At 38.0% G+C, this 27607-nt stretch overlaps 1 long non-coding RNA gene across 1 annotated transcript in view; it reads right to left on the reverse strand.

The window, feature by feature from the left end:
- Positions 1 to 27607, reverse strand: part of LOC132423408 (uncharacterized) — a 345018-nt gene that overhangs the window by 300975 nt on the left and 16436 nt on the right. The window contains exon 2 of the long non-coding RNA XR_009518985.1: positions 27119 to 27183. This is a non-coding gene — a long non-coding RNA (uncharacterized lncRNA). The remainder of the gene's footprint in view (positions 1 to 27118; positions 27184 to 27607) is intronic.

Genomic DNA, 27607 nt, shown 5'->3' on the forward strand with positions numbered 1-27607 from the left:
AAGTCCTACCCTCTTGCTCCAGTCTGCAACTGGTGGCTCTCTAGGTTTGATGCAAAGCTGAGACTTCCTTCACCAATCTCCTGTGTTGGATCCCGCGTTTCTTGGGCCTTGGGACTTTATCTTTCTTGGGTTGTGCCCTCATTTTGTTGGGATTGACCTTCCAGTCACTTCCTAAGAAAAGGCTCAAGGGAGGTTAATTTTTTAAAACTTCACTTATCTAAAATTGTCTTTACCTTTACAATTGATTGCTCAGCTGAATATAAAATTCTAGGGTGAAAACCAATTTTTCTCAGAATTCTAGTGGCATTGCTTCATTGTCATCTACCTTCCAAAATTTCTACTAAGATGTACTATGCCATTCTGTTACCTATGACAAATGACCTGGTCTTCCAGCATTTTCTCTTTAATCATAGGGTGCTAAAATTTTATGAAGACTTGCTTTATAAGGGTCTCTTTTCATTCACTATTCTAGGCACTCAGTGGCCCTTTTCAAACGGAAGACTCAGGTTCTAGCATCTTATTCTCTGCTATCTTCTAAAATGGTGTTGAAATCTCTCATCTATTAATGACACCATTCCCACATTTTATCAGAAGTCATTTGAGGTAATATTTTAAGTATATAGTCAACTCAATTATAACTCTAATAGCATGTATATTGTCTTTGGAATAGGGTCTAAAATTTTGGAATGTATAGCACTTCAAGCCAAATAATAAAGCTACTGGAAGAAAACCCAGTCACCTGAGTTGAAGTTATCCAGTTTTCTCATCTGCCTTCACATGTAATTACCCACATAGGACTGATTAAATAAATTATTAAACATTTAGATAGTAGAACATCATGTTTTTATTGTTGTAAACAATTTGAGAACAAGTTGGAGACATCGTGCCCTTTACCACTAAATATTTCAGTATGTATTTCCTAAGAACAAGTCACTCTATCACATAATGCTTCTAATTTATGGCCAGTAGATTGAGGGAACAAGATATAATCCTGCTAAAATTAACCACATGCATAGGAATTCTGTATATAATGTATCTACACTGGACATAGTCCAAAGAGATTTAATGATAACAATACAGCAGGGCCTTTTTGTAATGATTTCACCTTTTCTTTCTTCCTGTGACAGAGGGCCCATGCCAAGTTCTAGAGGATAGCAACGTGGTATAACCAGCCAACATCGAACATGTTTTCTAAAGCCAAAAGCAACTTACATTTTATTACTTGTCTTTGATATGCAAAGAATTCTAATGTGCTATATTTAAATGTTGGTTTGTTCTGTATGTATGCCACCCCTTCTTCTCACTCTATTTTAAAAGCTGGAGCTGTCCTAATTTATGAGTAAGAAAAAAAAAAAAAAGATTACTGTATTTGGACTTGCTATTTAAAACGCCTGAATGTAATTCTCTCCTTCATATGTGTTTTAGAATTTTCCCCCATCAGAAAGTTTATCAGGGTCAAGGTCTGAGAATTGAAAATGTCCTATACAAGGGAAATGTGGTTTACTTGAAGCTTATAACGGTGGTCACTTAAAAACTGTTTTCTAGTCTTAAGCAAGAATTTGAGACAAATTCCATTCAGGAAAATTTTTTAAATTCTAGGTAAACAAACACCATCAACAACATTTAACTTATCAAAGAGGAACCACTTCTTAAATGATCTCTCTTAACTAGGACACTTGTGATTTTTATTGTGAAATAAACACAGTCTATGCAAGCAATCACAATGAGAATATTTACAAAAACTTGATAAAATTAAAAAATTGATATTAAGAGTTGACACTGAATGTTAATTCAGTGAAAAGGTATTATATTACCATAAGAAAGATTAAAAGAGAATGAGTTAAATAGATCCCTAGAATATTTGAGATGGTTACAAAGATAAATAAATGCAACAATATTATTAATAGCAGCTCTGCATTTTTGTGGCAAATGAAAGCCAGTGCTCCTTTCACTTAGAAGTGTTTAATAACACCTTACCAAATGCAGTGGACATCTGTTGTTTGTGTCTGCCCAGCATCCACTAGGCACTTGCTCCTCTTTCACCCCATGTGGATCTGGAGACTGTCAATCAGAGGGCCTCACTCAGCTCTGGCTTCATGAGCTGGGACAGTTCCTAGGCTAGCAAATCTTTATACCCTCTTCTGTTGTTCACAGAGGTTAGTGCAAAGGGTGAGCATATGACTAACACAGGACCAACAGGGTATCCTGATGAAATCCAGTATATGGGATCTCTCTCTCTCTGATCTCGACTTATAAAGGCCAGATAAGTCTAGAGGTGCCAGTGGCCATCTTTAACTACCACACACACAGAATCTGTCTGAGAATGATGCCAATACCCTGAGGAATGCTGAATTGAGAGACAGAGGGCAAGAGAGCCAGGAATTCTGTTGAGTCTCTAGATAGAGCTGTGCTAAATTCAGTTCCACACCTGGACTTTCTGGTTAAAAGAGCCAATAAATTCTCTTTTTTGCTTGAGTTCACTTGAGTTGGATTTCTGTCACTTGTAACAAAGCATCCTAATAGACCAAAGCAAGGCCTTTTCAAAACACAATGTATAATTAAGGTATATATAAGTACACTTGAACAACACTTGCTCCTACCAAATAAAGATTATAGAGTTAAATGAATGGAATGGAATGTTAGCTTAATTTTCTTATAACTTTGCAAACAGTTCCACTACTCGCATATAAGCAGCCCCAGACTGTCTATTGACAAGAAGAGTAAATGAAGTTTGTGGAGGTAAAGAGGGGAGAATCAGAGGGGAACTTAAGACAAAGGAGCACAGACTCCCCTGGTCTGAAAAGCTTCAAAAGTCATAGGCTCAGTGTCTTGTACATTACACGAAAGATTATTAGGTTATTTAGGTTCAAGTCTGAAGGTGCTGTAGTTATAAAAGGAAGTTCAGAAAATGTATTAGAGAATGTGACTCAGAATCTGAAAGGCAAGTCTTGGGAATGGGGGCATGAAGTTGATTTCTAGCAGATTCATGTTCCTGCAATATATTAAAAACATACTTCTTAACAAAATGTCTTATACTGTAGGTTTGCTCTTTGGGAAAACCTGATACATAAAAAATAGCCTTTATAATTTTCAGTGCAATAAAGAGAACTGCATACCCAATATCTGCTAAGTTCCTTATATAGTCCCAAGTGTTATATATCTTTCTCTTTTACTTTTCTTAGGGAAATAAACATATCTTTTTCCCACAATGTGAAAAAAAAAAATCTCATTGTCCAAAGTTTGATTGCAACTGTATAGGCAGGAATTCCTGTCACACGTCTGACGTGTGAATTCTTTCCTGCAGAGCACGCTCTGTAACCTGATACTTGGGTCATCTTCCCTCTTGCTTCATTCTCCTCAGCTAACTCCCCAGTCAAAAGAATGCACTTCCAGACCCAGGGAATCATAGAACTAGCATAAAATGTGCAACATAATCTTTTAATGATTTGTTTTCACATCCCTCTCTATCTGGCATCTTTGTCTTACCTTTGCTTGATAGTGCCTAACAGTGCCTGGCTCAGAGTGAGTACTCAAAAACTGTTGACTGAACGAGCAAATAGAGCATCCCAAGGAAAAGACATTAGAAATGAGCTGCCACATTATAATGGAAGAAAAATTGATGGTCCGAGATGTTAAGTAATGTTCCAAGAACACAAAGCCATTAATGGGAATCTCAGGACTAAGTTTTTTTGATCCCTAATTTTCATCCACTAAACAAGAGTTTTCAGCCATTTTTTAATATGTACCTGGGAGACATGTTCTCAGGGCATAGCCTGGTACATGGTCAGTTCTAAAATATCACTATAGTCCCCACTCTAAGCATATCAAGTGTTTTGTTTTTATTTTAATGATCACTAGCAAACATCATTATGTGAATTCTTTTTTTTTTTTTCTGTGGTATGCGGGCCTCTCACTGCTGTGGCCTCTTCCGTTGTGGAGCACAGGCTCCGGACGCGCAGGCTCAGCAGCCATGGCTCACTGGCCCAGCCGCTCTGCGGCATGTGGGATCTTCCCGGACCGGGGCACGAACCCGTGTCCCCTGCATTGGCAGGAGGTCTCTCAACCACTGCACCACCAGGGAAGCCCGTGAATTCTTTTTTTGTTGTTGTTTTTTGTTTTTTTGCGGTACGCAGGCCTCTCACTGTTATGGCCTCTTCCGTTGCGGAGCACAGGCTCTGGACGTGCATGCCCAGCGGCCATGGCTCACGGGCCCAGCCGCTCCGTGTCATGTGGGGTCTTCCCGGACCGGGGCACGAACCCGTGTCCCCTGCATCGGCAGGTGGTCTCTCAACCACTGCGCCACCAGGGAAGCCCGTGAATTCTTAATAATTATAAAATTTTAGAGATATGCCTTAAAACAGATGGTGACAAACTAGTGTGTTCAGACACCAAACAAGCTGAAACCATTAAACTAGACTAGACTAATATGTACAGGTCATTTTCCCTGAAGCCACCCGCTTGATTTTACCTCAGAGTCATTCTTCTTTAAGTCACCAGATCTTGAGTTGGTGTGTCCCTCTGTTTTATGCTCCTTGGTTATGTACATATACCTCTCTAGACTGTACTTAAAGTTGGAAATTATATCATTCATTTTTGTATCACCAGTGCCTACCTCAAAGCCACGCACTCAGTAGATGTCAGTTTATAAAACAAGTGAGGATATTCACATGCAAGATGATGAACTTAGACACTCACCTCACACCATACATGAAAATTAATTCAAATGAATCTTAGACTTAAATATAAGTGCTAAATAGAAGAAAATCTCTAAGGTATTAAATTAGGCAAAGATTTTTTTTTTTAGATAGACAACAAAAACACAAAAAAATTGATAAATTGTACCTCAACCAACTTTAAAACTTTTGCACTACAAAAGACATCATGAAGAAAATAAAAAGACAAGCTACAGACTGAGAAAATACTTGCAAACACAGATCTGATGAAAGATTTACATCCAAAATATATAAAGAACTCCTACAACTCAATAATAAAAAGACAAATGACTTCCTTAAAAATGGGCAAAATAGGGGCTTCCCTGGTGGCGCAGTGGTTGAGAGTCCGCCTGCCGATGCAGGGGACACGGGTTCGTGCCCCAGTTCAGGAAGATCCCACATGCCGCGGAGCGGCTAGGCCCGTGAGCCATAGCCGCTGAGCCTGCGCGTCTGGAGCCTGTGCTCCGCAACGGGAGAGGCCACAACAGTGAGAGGCCCGCGTACCGCAAAAACAAAAACAAAAAGGCAAAATATAAGAGCTGATATTTCACTAAAGAAGATATGCAAACAGATAATGGCTAATAAAGATTTGAAAAGATGTTCAACATCTTTAGTCATTGGGGAATGCAAATTAAAACAAGTATGAGATATCATTCACACCCACTGGGATGGTTATAATAAATAAGGCAGACAGTAACAATTGTTGGTGAGGTGTATAGAAATGGGACCCCCTCATACATTGTTACTGGGAATATAAAATATAAAAAACAGTTTAGGGGCTTCCCTGGTGGCGCAGTGGTTGAGAGTCCGCCTGCCGATGCAGGGGACACGGGTTCGTGCCCCGGTCCGGGAGGATCCCACATGCCGCGGAGCGTCTGGGCCCATGAGCCATGGCCGCTGAGCCTGCGCATCCGGAGCCTGTGCTCCGCAGCGGGAAAGGCCACAGCAGTGAGAGGCCCGCGTACCGCAAAAAAAAAAAAAAAAACAGTTTAGCAGTTTCTCAAAGCTAAACATAAGACTACCAAAAGAACCAGCAATTCTACTCCTAGATACCTACACAAGAGAAATAAAAACATATGTCTCCACCAAGCCTGACATAGAAATGTTCCCAATAAACAGGTGACTAGATATACTAAATGTGGTATATCCATATAACGGAATCCCATTCAACAAGATAAAGGAAGGAACTATCAAGACAAGCTACATCACAGATGAACTCAAAAACAGTAGGCAGAGAAAAAGAAGCCAGATACAAGAGACCACATGTTGTATGATTCTATTTATATGAAGCATCCAGAAAAGGCAAATTTATAGACATAAAAGAGATTAGTAGTTGCCTGGGCCAGAGAATGGGAATGGAGATAATTGCAAATGGGTATAAGGGATCTTGCTGGGAGGATGAAAATGTTCAAAAACTGATTTATAATGATGGTTGCCCCATTTGGTAAAGTTACTAGTAATCATTGAATTATACACTTGAAATGGATGAACTTTATGACATGTAAAATATATATCTCTATGTTGTTTTTGAAAAAGACAAGTGAATGGATCACTGCTCCACTTATATCCCTTGAAAAGATTGTTCCCTTCACTGTCATTCAGTATTCCATTATACGGATATACCACCAATTACTAGAAGCTCTCTACTCTCCTTATCTTTAAGATTCTTACCCTTCCCCACCCCCCCCCAACAAAACTCCCTCAAAATCCCTTAGTATATTTTAGCACACTTGCCCCAGTCCTTCCATTCACAGGGAAACATGTGTCCTTTGACAATGGCTCAGCCACATTTTTATAGAGCCTCTCTATTCAGTACAGGTCTCTGGCCCCCAGAATGCTGACAGTTGGACAGAAAAGATAGGATTCGCATAAACAACTATGAAATAGTGGTTCTGAGGATGGCAAGATCCTACTGGATGTGGATGGGAGAAAACTGAGAAAGTCTTTCTGCAAGAGGTGTCATCCAAACGAGACATTGCCTGACAGTCAGAACTCCCACACCTGGAAATGAGCAGTGCAAGACTTCCTTGACCAGGGCCAGTGGCTGAGTACCTCTCTTCTGAGTGCTGTGAGCTACAGATCTTTGTTCCTGATCTTCCTCTTTTCTTGCCCAACCATGTTCACCTGCTGTTGGCTCTGTTATCATGCCTAACTACTCAAACTCAGGCAGACAAAGAGCAAATAACTGAGCTTTCATTTGAGCCCTGTGATTGTTATCTCCACATCCTCAGTACATAGTTGTGTCTTAGAAGGTACTATTTCACAAATGCTGTTTTTCTCAAATTTAAGCTCCTGTCTCCTAAAAAAGGTGCCACAGAGGGGAGGGCTAGAAGAGCAAGCGAAGGGGAAGTCCTGCCAGAACACAAGCACTAAAGCTCTGGAAAAAGACACCTTCTTAAGTGATAAACATGTCAGAAGGATACGCTTTCCCCTGATAAATGTGAATCAAAAATCAGTATGTAGTATCTTATGTTTGACCATTTACAGAAAATGAATCCTGGCTTTAGTGGGAAACTCAATGAACCAGAAGTTTGACCCTTAGAGAAGCTGCTGAATCACTGTATGGAAAAATATTACTTAATTTGCTTCTTTGGTTACAAAGAATTCTTAGATTTTGAACAAAACAGGTAAAGTGTCACTGTTTTCAATATTTCTGTCCTTTACTATTTATCATGCAATGAACAAATTCAGTTATTAAGCAAATGCAGAATACGCACAATATACCAGACACTGGGCTAACATTGACGAATGAGATATATAAGGATGAAAGATGTGTAAGGATTTCAAGTATAGTTCAGTGTTTATAAAAGTATGGCCAGTGGACCGATTGCATCGGAATAACCTGAAGAGTTTTAAAAGGAAGATTCCTGGACCCCTCTCAGGCGAAATGAATCAGAATCTTTGTGAGTAGAGCCCAGGAATACACATTTTAACAAGCTCTACAGGTAATCTTTTTTTTTTTTTGAAAGCCTAATTTTTAATGAAATGCAGTACTTTATATACAGAACTGTAGAACTCAATAGTAATAACAATCAGACATGTGCCATAATAACAAGGTACTTATCACAAAATAAGAATCATTGCTGTGCTCCTAGAGAGACCCACATCACAAACAAACGTAACACAGTAGAATAACGGATGCCTCCATTAGGTTCATTGGTAATTATGTGCCAGAGTACTCTTGTATAATATTTTCAGTCATGATAATTTTTACATATAAGCTTCTAGAATAAACAATCTCTAAAGAAACCACTATAAAATTATTGATATCATGAAAATAATGATCACTATTAAAGGAGGACACAAAGGAGGATGAAATTGATCCACCAGAACCAGGAAAAGTATCATAGAGGAAATACTTGAGTTGGGTCTTACGGCTAGAACTTTAAGCTGGGTCAACCACTTGTGAACCTTTGTCTTAGTCAGGATTCTCTAAGCATCACACTCAAGAACTGGATGAATCAAGTTGTTGTTGCCACTGCTGATCCTAAAAAGACTTGGCTTCTGCCATCCACTCTGGAACCAGTAGAATGATGCCTTGTGACCAGGCTGTTTCCTCCCTTAGCTCACTTTTGAGTCAAGGTCTTCCTTGATGCAGCAAACTGGTATCATTCAAGCCACATATCTAGACACTAGCTACAGGGGAGAATGGGAAATGTACCTTTTTAATTTTGTTTTTATGCGACCTTGGGAAGGTGAAATTCACAATGGAGGGAGATATCAAAACATGGAGTGGATGGTCAAGAGATTTTGAGCTGCTATGAATGTCATATGTCTACCACAGAGTCTAACTCCAGAATCTAGGGTTTTAGCCACTCTGCTATACTGCTTCGTACTGTGGCCAGGGGTAAGCAGTACTCTTATTGCCCAGATCTGAGTCTTGCATAGAATGTAGGAGGTTGTCTTAATCTGTTCCAGTTGCTATAACAAAAATACCATAAACTGGGTGATTTACTAACAACAGACATACTACTTCTCACATTTCTGGATGCTAAGCCCAATATGAAGGCCCCAGCAGATTTGGTGTCTAGTGAGGGCCCACTTCTTGTTTCATAGACTGTCTTTTTCCCTGCATCCTCACACAGCTAAGGGATCTCTCTGTGGTCTCCTTCATAAAGGCACTAATCCCATTCAAGAGGGCTCTGCCCTCATGAACTAATCACCTCCCAAAAGCCTCATCTCCCAATACTTTCACCTTGGGGATTAGGATTTCAATGTATGAATTTTGGAGAGGCATAAACATTCAATCAATTGCAGAAGTGTTTGGAATAGGAAGGGATGAGCACTTCACAGCAGATAGTCTAACCCCCAAAAAGACTTAATATAACTATTTCCAAAGTCCCCTCTCCTTTAATAATACCTAAGCAATCTGAACTGGCACAGTAAATGGGAATGCAAAAATCCTCCCCTTTGCTAACGACCTAAGACCACAAGAAGTAACTGAATCTGTTGATCAATTGCTTCAGAAATTAATAATCCAGTGTCATGTATGCCAAGACCCAAATATTCATTTTCCACCTACAAATTTTAGCATCACTCAGGTGGAAAATACTAAATAATTCAATAGGTCAACTAATGTAATTATCTGAGGTTATACCTTGAAGATAACTTGGCAGCCTTATCAGGTTGCAGACCAGCTCAAATTAAAACATTGTACATGATTCATATTAAAGTTCTATAGAAGCATCAGGTAACTATTGATGCTTAACAATGGAACTTGTCTTTTCTGCTTGTGATATAAAATTTAGGAATTCAACACCATGCTTGTCTAAACATTTAAGCATATAAAACCCTATGTGGGGTGGGATGAGTTCCACTGGGGTGGGTGTTCTATTCTTATAAAATTGTCGACACCTACAAGCTTCATTTTTAGATCATACCTCACTCCTTCTCCATGCGCTTAAACCACACCTCCTTTGTTCTTGAGCTCATATCAATTGTCTTGCTCAGGTTACTGACATCCAAAAAGCTGTTCCAAGGGGTTGAACAATGGGAAGCTCTGTACTTTACTTTTGTTTCCAGAAAAAAAAAAGGTTTCTTCATGGTCATTATAAGAATCAACCGTATGAAGAATATTTCTAACTTTTTAAAGTCCTTTAGAAAATATTGCCCAGTGTGGTACTTAACGTTCTTATGTGAAGATTCTCACATAAAATTACTCTCCCGATTGTAAAAATGTGTAGTCTTCTGACAGGCAAATACTCTTCCATTTATGACATAATGAAAGGTATATAGAACATGCAGTTTTCATTTTTTTATTATCTACCAGGAACCTTGAAGCTAAATTTAATGCTCAATTGCAATAATTACCTTTAGCTGTTTTGGGGGTTTTTTTGGTATAATTAATTTTTTCCTTTATTATTTGGTTCATATTCTCTTACTAGCGTGTTATTAATTTCAAAGTCTCAAGTTATTTTTTTCAGTTTATATTTCTATTGGTTAAATTTAACATAAAATTCACTCCGTTTAAATGTACAGTTTGATAAGTTTTCACAATTGCATATAATCAATTGTAGATTATTACCACAATCAAGTTATAGAACATTTCTGATACCGATCAGGGTTCTTGGCCTTTCCCAATCAACAGAAATTGATAAGAGGCGAGACAAGAAACTCAGGCAAGGCTTTACTGGGGCCCCTGCTGTAGCAGAGGGTAGTGAAAGCAAGTAACACGTTCCTTTGCTCGCTCCCCATGGCGGGTGCAAGCTGGTTCCTTATATGGGGTGAGGATAGGGGTATGTCCAGGGGTCAGGCCAGAAGGGCTGGCTTAGGTTTGCCCACTCCTTTGCTGGTGTTGAGTGCAGGGGGCAGGCACAGCACCCTACTTTTGCTCCTGACACCCTGTTTTTGCTGCCAGCTCTTCAGAAGTGGCAGTTGGATTTGTGGGGGCTTTTTGTATCTTGTTGTCCATAATTTGCCCCAACTGCACATGCATGCAGTTATTTTTAGTCCCTTATAGTTTCTTTATATATTGTTGCTGGAGGAGACGTTTGTCCAGGTGCAAGCTCTGCAGCAAAGGGTCCCAGGTCCCAGCATGTCTCGTTTCCAGCACCCCAAAAAATTTCGTCTCTGCAGTTGATCCCTTCCCTTGACAACCAGCCTCAGGCAACCACTGATCTACTTTCCGTCACTACAGTTTTACCTCTTCTAGAATTTCATATGAGTGGGATCATACAGAATATAATTTTGTGACTTCTTTCACTTAGCTTAAGATTTTTGAAATACATCCATGTTATTATTATTATTATTATTTTTTGCGGTACACGGGTCTCTCACTGTTGTGGCCTCTCCCATTGCGGAGCACAGGCTCCGGAAGCGCAGGCCCAGCGGCCATGGCTCACAGGCCCAGCCGCTCCGCGGCATGTGGGATCTTCCCGGACCGGGGCACAAATCCGGGTCCCCTGCATCGGCAGGCGGACTCTCAACCACTGCGCCACCAGGGAGGCCCCATCCATGTTATTTTGTATCAATATTCCATTCCATTTTTAATTACCAAATAGAATTTCATAGTATGGTTATACTACAACTTGTTTATCCATTAACCAGTTGATGGACAATTGGATTGTTTCATTTGAGACTATTATGAGTACTGGGGTTATAAACAGTCACATACTCTCACAGTTTTTGTATGGACATATGTTTTCATTTCTCATGGGTAAATACCTAGGAAGTAGGACTGCTGGGTCCTATGGTAAATAAATGCTTATTGTATAAGGCAATGTCAAATTGTTTTCCAAAGTAGCTGAGCCACTTTGCAATCCCACGAGCGACGTATGAGAGTTCCAATTACTCCACATCTTTATCAACACCTGATATTGACAGGCTTTTTAATTTTAGTCATTCTATCAAATGTGTAGTAATTTGCTTTTCCCTGATGACTAGTGATGCTGAGTATCTTTACATGTGCTTATTGGTCATATTCTTATATTCTTTTTTGAAGTATCTGTTCAAATCCTTTGCCTATTTGTATTAGGTTGTTTTTTTTTTCTTATTATTGGTTATAAGAGTTTTTTTTATATATTCTGAATTCAAGCATTTTGTCAGATATATGTTTTGCAAATACCTCCTACCAGTCTGTGATGCCTTTTCATTTTCTTAACTGCATCATTCATGGAACAAAAGTTTTAAATTTTCATAAAGTCAATTGCTTCCTTTTATGATTCTGATTTCTTGTGATCTATTTGAGAACTCTGATTAACCCAAGCTTTTTCAACCTCTGTACTATTGACATTTTGGACCAGATAATTCTTTGTTGTGTGGTTGTCCTGTGCGTCATAGGACATTTATCAGCATGTCTGGCCTCTACTCATTAAATACCAATAGCATGCTCCCCATCCTAATTGTGACAATCAAAAATGTCTCCAGACATTGCCAAATGTCCCTTGAAGGACAAGTTGCCCCTGGTTGAGAACCACTGGCCTAACCCAATGTCACAAAGATTTTCTACTATTTTTTTAGAGGTTTTATAGCTTTAGCTCTTACATTTAGGCTTACAATTCATGTCAAGTTAATTCCTGTGTAAGGTTAATGTAAGAATCAAAATTCCTTTTTTCCAGACAGATATTCAATTGTTCTAGCACCATTTGTTAAAAAGATTATCCTTTTCCCCATTGGACTACCTTGGCACATTATTCAAAACTCATTTGATCTTATAATGGAGATCTATTACTGAGCTCTCTGTTCTGTTTCATTTCCGTATGTCTATCCTTATGCCAATACCACACAGTCTTGATTATTGTAGCTTTATAATAAATCATGAAATTATGTAGTCTAAATACCTCATTCTTCTTTTTTAAAAAAGTTTTGGCTAATCTAGGTCCTTTGCCTTTCCATGCATCTTAAAACAAGCTTGTCAATTTCTTTTTTTCTTTAATAAACTTTTTATTTTAGATTTGCAGAAAAGTTGCAAAGGTAGTATGGAGAGCTCCCATATATCTCTCACCCAGCTTCTGTTTCCAGATGTTACCATCTTACATTACTGTGGTACATCTGTCAAAGCTAAGAAACCAACATTGGTACATTGCTATTAACTAAACTAAACTCTTTATTTCGATTTCACTGATTTTTCTATGAATATCCTCTTTCTGTTCCAGGATCCAATCTAGAATACCACATTGCTTTCAGTCATCACATTTCCCCTCTCTCTTTTTCTCAGACTTTCCTTGTTTTTCACACGTGATCTTAATGGTCTTGAGGAGTACTGGTCAGGTATTCTGTAAAATGTCCCCCAGGGCTTCCCTGGTGGCACAGTGGTTGAGAGTCCCCCTGCCGATGCAGGGGACATGGGTTCGTGCCCCGGTCCGGGAAGATCCCACATGCCGCGGAGCGGCTGGGCCCGTGAGCCATGGCCACTGAGCCTGTGCGTCCAGAGCCTGTTCTCCGCAACGGGAGAGGCCACAACAGTGAGAGGCCCACGTACTGCAAAAAAAAAAAAAAAAAAAAAGTCCCCCAATTTGGTTTATCTAATGATTTTCTCATGATTAGACTGGGGTTATGGGTTTTCAAAAAAATGCCACAGAGGTTAAGTGTACTTCTCATCACATAATATCAGGGGAGACCTACTATCCACATGGCATCACTAATGATGTTAACCTTGAAGTCAATTTCCTTTTTAAAAGTCTGCTTTGATTATTTTTTATTTATTTATTTATTTATTTTATTTATTTATTTTTGGCTGCGTTGGGTCTTTGTTGCTGTGCGCGGGCTTTCTCTAGTTGTGGTGAGCAGGAGCTACTCTTCGTTGCAGTGCATGGGCTTCTCATTGTGGTAGCTTCTCTTGCTGCAGAGCATGGGCTCTAGGTGCCCGGGCTTCAGGAGTTGTGGTTTGCGGGCTCTGGAGCACAGGCTCAGTAGTTGTGGTGCACGGGCTTAGTTGCTCCGTAGCATGTGGGATCTTCCCGGCAGGGCTCAAACCTGTATCCCCTGCATTGGCAGGTGGATTCTTAACCACTGTGCCACCAGAGAAGCTCACCTGCTTTGATTTTGATTCAGATTGCAATGACTCCACATGCCAATTTGGGGAGAGTTACCATCTTAACGACGTGGAGTTCTCCAACCCGTGGACATGGTTTATCTCTTTACTTATTTAGGTCTTCTTTAATTTCTCTCACCTCCTCTAAGAATGTATTTCTTACCAGGATCTGTCCGCTTCCGTTCATTGCCCTGTGCCTTCAAGTAGCTACATTATTATTATTATTATTACTCACATGTTCTAGAGTCTACCGTTGTTAACCAGAATAAGGTCAGTTCAGTAAGCTCTAACTCAGCCATTACTGAAAACAGAGCCCAACACTGCCTCAAATACTTTTTAAAGGTAGACAGGGAAAAGTGGACAGACAAATTTATATTATTATCCTTAAAATACCCTTATAATAGAGTCATAATCACAATCTGTGCTGACCCAACCTGCAATCTTAAAGTTCACCAACAATCAATAGATAGTTTGTGATCATGAAACAGACTTTTTCTCTGAGGCAAATGAATTTGACTATATGAAATTGATGGCTTTATACTTGGTTGAAATTTCAAATCCTAAAAGATCAAACATGGGAGAATAATATTAAAATCTTGGTAAAATTATTCAATGCTGCCTACACTGTGGTAGAATGGGCATAACTCTGTAGAGTAATATATTTTTAATGGGAATACAGTCTGGTTAACTCTTTTGGAACACAAAAAGCATTAAAATTATTATCTTTGACCTAGTAATTCCACTTCTGACACTCCATCCAATGAAAACAATGTTAAATAGAGTCAGACGTAAGTGACCCTTATACAAATATTTTCGCTAAAACAGTTTTTTATAATGTAAAAAAAATGATACTACTTAAATGTCCAATAGGAAAAGAAATAATTATATTCACACAGCCATTTAATAATGATGTTTATGCAATTATTCTACAACAAAGGAGGCAAAAATATACAATGGAGAAAAGATAGTCTCTTCAACAAGTGTGCTAGGAAAACTGGACAGCTACATGTAAAACAATGAGATTAGAACATTTCCTCACAGCATGTACAAAAATAAACTCAAAATGGATTAAACACCTAAACGTAAGACCTGAAACCATGAAACTCCTAGAAGAGAACATGAGCAGAACACTCTTTGACATAAATCATAGCAATATTTTTTTGGATCTGTCTTCTAAGGCAAAAGAAATAAAAGCAAAAATAAACAAATGGGACCTAATTAAACTTAAAAGCTTTTGCACAGCAAAAGAAACTGCTGACAAAATGAAAAGACAACCTACAGAATGGGAGAAAATATCTGCAAATGATATAACTGACAAGGGGTTAATATCCAAAATACATAAACAACTCATACAACTCAATATGAAAAAAACAAACAACCCAATCAAAAAATGAGCAGAAGACCTGAATAGACATTTTTCCAAATAAGATGTACAGATGGCTAATAGGCACACAAAAAGATGCTCAACATTACTAATTATTAGAAAATGCAAATCAAAACAACAATATCACCTCATACCTGTCAGAATGGCAATCATTGAAAAGTCTACAAAAAACAAATGTTGGAAAGGATGTGGAGAAAAGGGGACACTTGGACACTGTTGATGGGAATGTAAATTGGTGCAGCCACTATGGAAAACAGTATGGAGGTTCTAAAAACTAAAAATAGAATTACCATATGACCCAGCAATTCCACTCCTGGGTATAGATCCAGAAAAAAAAAAAAACATTAATTCGAAAAGATACATGCACCCCAATGTTCACAGCAGCATTATTTGCAACAGCCATGATACAGAAGCAGCCCATGTGCCCGTCAACAGACAAATGGATAAAGGAGATGTGGTATATAAATATACAATGGAATATTAGCCATAAAAAAGAATGAAATTCTGCCATTTGCCACAATGTGGATGGACCTAGAGAATATCATGCTTATTTAGTGCAATAAGTCAGAAAGAGAAAGACAGATATTATATCACTTATATGTGGAATCTAAAAACTAATAAATGAATGTATATGCAAAACAGAAACAGACTCAACAGGTATGGAGAACAAATGAGTGGTTACCAGTGGGGAGAGGAAAGAGGATGGGGCAAATTAGGGGTATGGGATTAAAAGATACAAACTACTATGTATAAGATAGATAAGAAACAAGGATATATTGTATAGCACAAGGAATTATAACCCTTAACCTGTAATAACTTTAAATGGAGTATAATCTATAAAAATATTGAATCACTATGCTGTACACCTGAAATTAATACAGTATTATAGATCAACTATACTTCAAAAATAAATAAATTAATTAAATAAAAATGATTTTATGAAAAGCTTTCAGTATTATAATATTAAGCATATGTATATGCTATATGAGTTCAACTCTATTTTTTTTTAAGCATAGAACAAAAGACTAGAAGTTAATATGCCATAATTTTAATGGTGGATAGTGAGACTGTAGTTTTCTTCTTCTTCTTCCTATTTGCTTTTTTTTAATAGTGAGGCAAGAAAACAACAAAAATTTTTTCAATTTAAAAAAAATTTACCTTATTATTGAATTTCTGAGCTGGAAAAAACTTTAGAAAACTAGTTGACCCCCTGTACTTCATAGATAAGAAAATTTCCTTATCAATAGGAGGCACAGAGAGTTAAAAATATTTGTCTAAGTACACAAAGTGAGTTGGTAGTACTCTAAAACTGATTGTCTCCTGACTCTTTGGATATGATATCACATTCTGGTCATTTTTGTTGTGTCCCAGCCTCCATTTCTAGGGTTAAGGGGATGGCATGGTTCACAAGAGCAATATTTAATTAAAACAATTTAAAATTTATTAAATAAAACACCCCAAACAAGGTTAATTTTAATATAAATGCTCTAGAACCTGGGAAATGGAAGGAATTTTAGAGTTGTTTTTCCAATGACTATTTCAAATGCTAAGTAAAAGTGGAGTTTTATCCTAGAAAGCTTTTTAGTTTTGAGATTTAAGATGCCTAATAAAGAACCTATATTATATTTATTTCTTAAAAGCTCATCATTCCCTTGTTAGAGTTACTACTGTTTGTTTGCAATTGTCCAAACAGAAATGACAGGGTACAATGTGATCTTATAAATCAGGACTTTCTGTTATGAACTGGTTCACCTTTACTGTTCAGCTCTCATGAACTAAATGATACTGGGCCAGAATTACTAATAATTATCTACTAAATCATACACTGGACATAACAACTTTTAACTTGGTTTCAAATATCCCAAACAATTTTTCCTGAAGTCTTTCTAAATATAAAAACTAAATTTTAGTTTAACATTTCATACCATTGGAAGATAATCCAAAGGGAATGTATAAGGTTAGTAGAGTGTTTATCTTATCAAAAGTTGTCTGGTCTCTTTGGGTTACTGTTTGGATTCCAGCTAATCAGGCCTATTTACTAGTTTAAGAACTTTCAGCAATTAACAGTATTCAAACAGCACCTATCTGCTATGTTATTTCAGCTGGGAAAACAGCTATATGAACCAATACAGTTTCCTTACTAAAATTAAGTGATAACACCTTCCACTCACTGAGGAGTTAGTTTTTAAGTATGTCACACTGTCACACTGCATAACGAAACCAAAGAGTGTGAAATATCTCAATAATAAAAAACCCAAAAGACATGCCATGTTTTCAGATTTTAAAAAGTAATAAAGTAATTTTGCCAACAAAAACATCGTTGCAGGAAGACAAAACAAATACAAAGTGAATTTAAGAGGTAGGCTGTGGTCCCTTTGCCTTCAAGAACCACTACTTTCCTTGTTTGTAAGACTGCTTGGTTTTATTAGCAATTTTTAACAGACAGTAGCTCAAATCAACAATTCATTTGCTCTTCAGACTTTGACACTTCCCCAGCTGCTAGGCCTGTGCTTAACTAAACAAGTACAGTAGAACAAGTAGAACATTTATGTAACACAGAAACTATAAATGTTCTTTGAGAAACAAAGAGGCCTACTCATTCTAGAAGATATGACAAAGGGCTAAGAGCATTACATTTTCAAACAGATTTAGAACTCCTGTGAGGAATATATCTCTTAAACTTGTTGTAGTTAAAAGCATCATATCACTTGTTTATTGAAAATAAAATATCCTTTCTTTTCTCTAAATAATTTTTTTAAATTAATTTAGCATCTATCTGGTGTTAGACACTGTACTAAGAACTTTACATGTATTCTTTCATTTAATCCTTGAAACAATCCCATGAGGTGTAGATACTAACATTTATCTTAATTTTGTAAATGGAGAAACTGAGACTTAAGGTCACTCAGCTATGAAATACTGGAACATGGTTTGAACTCATGAGGTCTGACTTCAGAGCCTGCGCTCTTACCCACTGTGGGCAAATCAAAATGACACTAAAGAATTTTTAGAATAGAAGATATATCAAAATACCTGAAATAAACATTACTGATAATAAAATCATAAAACACATCCTATCTATGGCTTTTCTTTTCCTGCTGACAGATATTTAGTGACTTCCCTTACCAGTGCTAATTCTTTCTTCCCCCTCTGCCCCTTCTTCTTCCATAACACACATGCATGCATGCACACACTCACACATTTACACACACACACACACACTCACACACACAGCTTCACTAATAGTACCTGTGGTACTTAAAAATAGGGCAGGAAAAAGTTAATGTTCTACTTCAAAAAATGGACTCAATGCTAAGTGGGCCTCAGAGCTTATGGGGTAGGGAGAGAAAGAGAGATCCTTATTTGAACAATCGATTAGCTGTTCCCACTTGTTTGTTTACTTCTAGGTAAACTCATTTACAGGTATATAGGAACAGGAAAAAAAGTCTCCACAGAACAGCTGGTTCCTGGATTGCCTTCACTTCTCTGTTCAAGCCAGAAGGCCTGCTGTTTACCTGACAGAAACAAATGTAGTGGGTTTTCCAGAACAGAATTAAAAATGAATTTTCTCGGGCTTCCCTGGTGGCGCAGTGGTTGAGAGTCCGCCTGCCGATGCAGGGGACATGGGTTCGTGCCCTGGTCCGGGAGGATCCCACATGCCGCGGAGCAGCTGAGCCCGTGAGCCATGGCCGCTGAGCCTGCGCGTCCGGAGCCTGTGCTCCACAACAGGAGAGGCCACAACAGTGAGAGGCCCGCGTACCACAAGAAAAAAAAAAAAAAAAAAAAAAGGCTATAAATGATTATGCTTAGTGAGGAAGGCATGTTGCAAGCTGAGATATGCTGAAAGCTAGGCCTTTTGTGCCAAACAGCCAAGTTGTGAATGCAAACGAAAAGTTCTTTAAGGAAATTAAAAATGCTACTCCAAGGAACACACAAATGATAAGAAAGCAAAACAACCTTTTTGCTGATATGGAGACAGCTTTAGTAGTCTGGATAGGTTAAACCAGCCACAACATTCCCTTAAGCCAGCGGTCCCCAACGTTTTTGGCACCCGGGACCAGTTTCGTGGAAGACAATTTTTCCACGCATGGAGGTGGCGGGGTGGTGGCGGCCGGGGCGGGGTGTGATGGTTCGGTAATGCGAGTGATGGGGAGCAGCAGATGAAGCTTTGCTTGCTCACCCACTGCTCACCTCCTGCTGTGCGGCCCATTTCTAACAGGCCGTGGACCAGTAACAGTCCATGGCCCGGGGCTTGGGGACCCCTGCCTTAAGCCAAACCTTAACCGTAAGTTAGCAAGGCCCTAACTCTCTTCAATTCTATGAAGGCTGCAAGAGGTGAGGAAGCTGCAGAAGCAAAGTTTCAAGCTAGCAGAGGTTGGTTCATGAGGTTTAAAAAAAGAAGTCATCTCCATAACATCAAAGTGCAAGGTGAAGCAGCAAGTGCTGATGTAGAAGCTGCAGGAGATTATCCAGAAGATCTAGCTAAGAACATGAATGATGGTGGCTACACTAAACAACAGATTTTCAATGTAGACGAAACACCCTTCTATTGGAAAAAGATGTCCTGTAGGACTTTCACAGTCAGAGAGGAAAAGTCAATGCCTGGCTTTAGAGTTTCAAAGGACTCTCTTATTAGGGGCCAAAGAAGCTGGTGGCTTGAAGTTGAAGCCAATGTTTACTTATCATTCTAAAAATCCTAGGGCCCTTAAGAATTATGCTAAATCTACTCTGCCTGTGCTCTATAAAGGGAACAACAAAGCCTGGATGAAAGTATATTTGTTGACAACATGGTTTATTGAATATTTTATGTCCACTTTGAGGCCTACTACTCAGAAAATAAAAGATTCCTTTCAAAATATTACTCTTCGTTGACATCTGGCCACCCAAGAACTCTGATGGAGGTGTACTATGAAATTCATGTTGTCTTCAGGCTTGTTAATACATCCATTCTTCAGCCCATGGATCAAGAAGTAGTTTGACTTTCAAGTCTTTATTATTTAAGAACATTTTATAAGGCTACAGTTACCATAGATAGTGATTCCTGTGATTAATCCGGGCAAAGTAAACTGAAAACCTTATGGAAAGGATTCACCATTCTAGATGCCATTAAGAACATTAGTAATTAATGGGAAAAGTCAAAATATCAACTTAATAGGAGTTTGGAAGAAGTTGATTCCAACCTCCATAAATGATTTTGAGGGGTTCAAGACTTCAGTGCAGAAAGTAACTGCAGATGTGGTGAAAATAGTAAGAGAACTAGGATTAGAATTAGAGCCTGAAGATGTGACTGAATTGTTGCAGTCTCATGAAAAAAAAACTTGAACAGATGAGGAGTTGCTTCTTATGGATGAGCAAAGAAAGCGGTTTCTCTTTTTTTTTGGTATTTTGGCCACTCTGTGCAGCATGTGGAATGGTTCTCTGACCAGGGGTCAAATCCAGGCCTCCACAGTGAAAGCACTGAATCCTAACCACTAGGCCTCCAGGGAGCTTCTCCAAGAAAGTAGTTTCTTGAGATGGATTCTACTCCTGGTAGAAGTAGGTTCTGTGGTAGAAGCAGGTCCTGGTAAAATAAGATGCTGAGAAAATTGCTGAAATGACAACAAAGAATTTAAAATATTACATAACTTAGTTGATAAATTAGAGGCAGGTTTGAGAGGATTGACTCCAATTTTGAAAAAGTTCCACTGTGGGTAAAATGCTATTGAATAGCATTGCAATCTATAGAGAACTCATTTGTGAAAGGAAGAGTCAATTGATGTGGCAAACTTCATTGCTGTCTTACCTTAAGACAGGCATCAATACCAAGGTAAGACCCTCCACCAGCAAAAAGATTACAACTTGCTGAAGGCTCAGATGATGGTTAGTATTTTTTTAGAAATACAGTATTTTTATTTTTATTATTTTTAAAAATAAATTTATTTATTTATTTATTTTTGGCTGTGTTGTCTTCATTGTTGCACATGGACTTTCTCTAGTTGCAGCAAGTGGGGGCTGCTCTTTGTTGCAGTGCACGGGCTTCTCGTTGCTGTGCCTTCTCTTGTTGCAGAGCATGGGCTCTAGGCGCATGGGCTTCAGTAGTTGTGGCTCGCAGGCTCAGCAGTTATGGCTCACGGGCTCTAGAGCTCAGGCTCAGTAGCTGTGGCGCACGGGCTTAGTTGCTCCACGGCATGTGGGATCTTCCCAGACCAGGGCTCGAACCCATGTCCCCTGCATTGGCAGGCGGATTCTTAACCACTGAGCCACCAGGGAAGTCCAGAGATATAGTATTTTTAAATTAAGGTATGTACCCTGATTTTTTAGACTTAATGCTATTGCACACTTAATAGCCTACAATATAGTGTAAACACAACGTTTACATGCACTGGGAAACCAAAAAATTCGTGTGACTCGCTTTATTGTGATATTCTCTTCATTGTGGTGAAATCTCTTAGGCATGCCTGTATTTTTTGTTTCAGGGGTTGTAAAGGCTTGAAAGTGATAAAATAAGAAGAGAAAATGAGAATATTGACCAAAAGTGGAACAGAGGAATTTATACCATACTCATACGTACTCCAAGTTTCCTAATAAGCACTGGAAACCTGCATTTATCCTAGTCTTGGGCTAGGAGACCACTAAATTGTGTTCTGGGGGTTGAAAAGAAAGTCAACAATGCAAAGGAAACCGCCACAAAAATAGAAAATGCTGCCGTAAACATTACCTTTCAGACTAGCCAAGTATGCCTCTCTCTCCTACAATAAAGAAATAACAAATAAAAATAATTTGTGGTTTAAATTATCCTTAGGAATGGTGCGTGGCTATAAAATGCACTATGGAAATCATCTCTTCATTCAGGAACTCAGCACAGCTGTGCCAATAAGGAGGCTGTGTATGTTCTGAAGCTAACTGAAATTGTGTTCAAGAATCTGCCTTTAGAACTAACAGCTCTGAAAGCAATGAGCAAAAAAATCTCAAGGATTATTGTAGCAAATGCCTTCAAATAGAAACATCTAGTCTGTTGGCAAGTGCCTTTTAGAAGGCAGGACTTGAATTCTCTTGAGACAAAAACACCAATCATTACTGTGGCCTGCTGCTTACAAAAGTTACAAAACATAGGTTTTTTGAGCTACAGCTGCAGATTCAAAAATTAGTCCCAGTAGATTTTGCTTTAGTAATATAAAAAGTAAAACACCCCAAAGAGAGCAGAAAGAATTAGCTAAGGATGTTAGAGATGTGAAAGAAGATAATGGTAGAAAAAAGCCACTTCAAACATCTCCAGACTTGAATTATAAGCCAAGGTTTCTTTTGAATCTAACACCTACCTCACTCCCTGTCCCCACTCCAGGCCTTTCCCCCGACTTTCTTAATAGTAATATATGCCCAAGGCTTAAAAATAACACAAAAGTATGTAAGATAAAGTGTTAAAATCTTATAACCGCTATCTACCCTCAATCCTATTCCAAATACCTAGAACTTTTAAAAAAATCATTGTCTAGCTCATAAAAGGTTAAAGGAACACTGTGTCCAGTGTGTAGTGAGTCTGTTTCTCCAGCCTCAGATTTTCTATTAGGGGCCAGTTGCATAAGCTAGAAAACAGGAGACAGAGAATCGAAAGATGGAGGCTCTACTCCTCACTTCTTCCCAACCATTTTTACACCTTTGAGCAAAGCATTTCCCTCCCTGGGATGCTTTTCCTTGTCTGGAAAATAAGGAAAGTGAAAACACTGGCTCTTGGTTCACTCTGAATTCAAACCTTCTGTACCAGCACTGTCTAACAGAAACACAAATGAGCTACAAATGTGAGCCAAGTTAGTAATTTTAATTTTTTTAATAACCACATTTAAAAAATAAAAAGAAACAGGTGAAGGTAATTTTAATAATTTCATCCCAATACAGTCAAAATATTATCATCTCAACATGTAATCAATATTAAAACATTAAAATTTTAACAATAATATTAACAGTTTACATTCTATTTTTCAAACTTAGTCTTCAAAATCTAGTGTGTATTTGACAAAAGACATCTCCATTCAGATTAGCTACATTTCAAGTGCTCAGAAGCCACACGTGGATAATTGCTACTGTTTGAGCAGCACAGTTTTATATCAGTGCTGGACGTTATTTGAGAAAAGCTCTATTTCAGTGAGTAGCTCACTTCTGAATCTCTGTACTTGATTGCCGCTGTTGCCAACAAAACATTATTATTGATTATCATTTGTTGGCAATATCTAATTATCAACGAAAAAGTATTCAACCTACCTAGACTACAGATAGAGTTTCAGTATCAGAGCTTTGACTAATTCTAGTGCTGTTTCCCTATAATACATTTCGTCTTCAAGGGAATTTTTCTTGTCTGGCTAAGTCATTCCTATTGAATTTTAGATCACTTACCCTGAGCTTCACAGAACAATTAGGATACAGTATCATTGTTAATTAACAATTTGAAAAGTACCCTATGCTTTTAAAAGCAGATTAAATCACTCACTTGTATCCTATCAATAATGTTCTCCACCTCTCAATCCTCTTACTAAAAAAAAAAAAAAACCTAACATATTATAAAGCATATAGCATTACCAAGCAATGAAAGTCTAGCAAGTGAAATATCACTTAAACATTGTACTGTTTATTAATAAATTCAACAAATAACACTTGATTACCTTCCATAGGCCAAGACCTGTGCTTGGTTTTGAGGATTCCTACCTTGGTGGTTTAATTTCAAAGATTCCATCAGAGTAGTCCATTATCAGAGGCTTTGGAATTTATGTATTGGGGTAAGAGTGTAAGTTTGTATTCTATGGTATCTTTTCCTACAGACAAGCCTTCCACCACTCCCACCCCGCCCCCAGCCAAGTCAGACACATTTTTAAATAGAACCCTTTCTATCTCTCCAAGTCTATTCTGCCTATAAAACAAAATATGCTGAAATATACTATATACCACCTTGGGTGTGTGCTATAAATTTAAAAGTACTACATATTCATTGTAAAAGAAAATATTCAAACAACTCAGAAGTATATAAAGTAAAAAGTGAAAATTCTCCCCTCTCTTAATGCATTATTCCCAGGTGCACCCCTCAGAGGTGACCACATAGAGAATTTTACGAATATCATCCCAGAACTCTCCAAGCATATATAAATATGTATACACATATGTATACACAGACATGTACATATGCAACTTTTGAGAAAGTATTTTTAAAGTAACACATGATTATGAAGAAAATGCCAATAATACAGAAGCATATAAAAATGGAGTGATCATATGCACATAGAATATTTGAGGGAGAATTTTAAAACAAAGTAACACATGATTATGGAGAAAATGCAAATTATGGTAAAAAGCAAGTTGTAAAATACAAAGTAAAAATTTCCCTATCACACAGTCCCACTACCCAAATATGGGAATAAAAAATGCCCATAGTTCTTTCCGTGTGTGTTTCCTTTGTGAAATTTTCTATGAATACACAACAATACACATACATATACATACACATATGCATATGTATGCCCAATATACACTTGAATATATATAAAATATATGTATGCTTAATGTAGATATGAAATAGGTTCTTATTGTGAAATCAGTATATACATAGATAAGTATACAAAACAACAAAGTGAGCCCCCTTGCAATCACCACCCAGATGGAAAAGGCAAAACATTGCCAGCCTCTTAGAGGCCCTCTTTATGACTCTTAATCACTACCCTCTCCCACCCTCCATTTCAAAGACTTCCACTATCCTGACTTTTAGGGTAATCAATTCCTTGTTTTTCTTTTTAATTTTACCACCTAAGCACACATCATTAAGGACTATAACTTTTCCTATTTTCAGATTTTTAAATAAATGAAGTCATACCATATGTATTCTTTTGTGTCTTGTTTCTTTTATTTGCAATATTTTTTTATTTTTAGCTTAATACATCCTGGGAATCTTAGTCAATATATAGAGAATTACCTCATCCTTTTAATTCCATGATATAGAATTGAACAAATGGCCTGATAAATACCATATTATTTTCACTCTTTTTGATCATTATGAATAACATTATAAATAGCACGTTGGGCATTCATTTTCACAAATCAACTACTTTAACTCAAAAAGTAATCTTACTGCTAATATAAAATGAAATGAGGCGGCATGTTAATTATTTCAGAATTCTTGAACAAATTTCAGTTCCAATACAATAAAATTTTAACAAGGGATGATCCTGTCTTCTAAATTCTAGACTGCTTTCCAAAACTTAACATTTTGCTTAGAGCACATTGGTGTTGTGTTTTTCAAAGTATAGTCCTAAATTGCTATCACCACAGTTACTGAAGGATCTTATTAAAATGCACATTTCCCAGCATTCAATATCTTTGGAGATGGGCCTGATAAATTAGTTAAGATACAGTCTAAACTGCTATAACCAAGAGACTACAAAATATAGTGGTACCAACAAGACAGAAGTTTACGTCCTTCTCATTTAACAGTTCAGTACAGCACAGGCTGGTCAATGTGGAGAAGGCAGCTCTATTCCACAAAGCTGTCCAGAGAATCAAATTAATGCTGTCTTGTTACTCTGCCAATCTTTGGGACATGGCCTTGCTTGTATGGTAGAAGCTGGTGCCTGACCATGTCCATGGGCTATCACATTCTCATCAGAGGGAAGGGAAAAGCAAGGAAGTAGAGGGCAAGCAATTTGTCAGGAAGTGCAGAAGTTGTGCACATTCCATTCCCAGAAAAATATGGCCACAGCTAGTTACAAGGCAAGCTGGGAATAGCTGGCTTCTGGCTCTACTGGCCACGTGCCCTCCTAACACTGGAAGTGGCAGGGTTTAATTACTAAGAGGAAGAAGAGGATGGATATTGGGGGTGGGTGGGTGTGCAATTAGTCTCTGCAGCACCTGGAAATCTACTTTGTTAGGTGCTCCAAGTCCTCTGTCCTCAAGGTGTGACTGGTCACTGGGCTGGAGAAATATTTGGTTTAAGGTCACTTCTCCCAAGTACCCCTGGAACTTCGTGAGCTATCTACACTTACTAAGAAAACCAGGAATCAGTTTTAAAAAAAAATTTAAAAAGCTAATATCAATAAAGTGCTAATTATATACCAAGAACTTTACATGAATTACTTCATGTAATCATTACAACAAGTTTAAGGTACTGTTTACTACCCCCCCCCCCCCGATTACAGATAAGGAAACTATGACTTAGGGAATTTCCTTGACCAAGCTGTACAATTAGTCTATAATTAGTAAGGGTTGGGACTTGAACCCAGAGCCTATGTGCTTAACCTTAGTCTGTACAGTGAAGCATTACATTTAAAAGAACATCTATCCTTTAAAATCTATATATGTTCAATATAAAATTTACTGATGTTAATAGTTTTGACAGAAAGAAGCAAAATTTGGGGCAATTGTTGGGAGATGATACCCAAGGCTAGCCCAGTCCTAATATTAATGATACTATTAATTGACACTGAGCATTTATACTCTGTAAGGCACTGTTCTAAGTGCTTCATCCTTGCAACGACCCTGAGTTAGGGCCTCTAATCAATCATCTTCAGTTTACAGATAAGGAAACTGGGGCATAGCGATGTTACGTCACTTGGCCAAGGTAACACGGCTGATAAGAGTAATATGCTTAACCACTAGCCTATACCACCAACATGAAAAGAGAAGCAGGCATAGTCTCTTGGGACTGCTGATAATTATGAGTCATATTTACCAAAGTTCTGATACATATTGCCTTTTTTACAGGGTATTTCTTAGGCAACAACTTTTCTGTGGGAAGTTGGAGGCTGTCTGATACACAGATAAGGCAATTAGCAAGTCCTCTGAACATTATGACAAACATCTTACTTCATCATTATCAATTAATATTTATCAATTTCTATACTAAATCCTGGAGCTCAACTGGGTGTATCTGGTTCTTATTTTCATCATGGCCCCTTTAAGTAAAATGATTCTCCCAAATTTGCATTTGACTTTGGTCATGCAAGGCGCACTCCAGGATGAGTGGATGGTACCAGGACAGGAATGTTCTATTTCCCTCCAATGACCAGTGTTATTTTTGCTCCCTAAGCTTCATCTTACCTCACTGCTTCAGTGAACTTGGAACTGCCACCTCATGGTTTGCTGCATTCTAGAGCCAATTCTCACTATAAGAAAAGAATAGGCATTATGATTATATGAATTATTGAGAATTTCCAATGTACTATATACACCTTTGGGGGGCATGAATTAAAGGGGTAGCATGAAGAAGTTTCTCTGTGGTGAGAGAACAGTTCCATATCTTGATTATGGCGGTAGGTACACAGATGTATACATGGAATGAAATTGCATCCCATACACACACACACAAACACACACACACACAAACACACACACACGCAAATGTCTGCAAGTATAAAATGATGAAAATGGAATCAAGTCTGTAGTATAGTTAACATTATTATACAATGTCAATTTCCTGGTTTTGATATTATATTACAATCTTATTACCTATTGTATTACATACAAGATGTCACCCCTGGGAGTTGGGTGAAGGGTACGTAGGAGTCTGTGAACTATTTTTCCCACTTC

Source organism: Delphinus delphis, chromosome 3 (assembly GCF_949987515.2).
Source record: "Delphinus delphis chromosome 3, mDelDel1.2, whole genome shotgun sequence".
Lineage (NCBI taxonomy): Eukaryota > Metazoa > Chordata > Mammalia > Artiodactyla > Delphinidae > Delphinus > Delphinus delphis.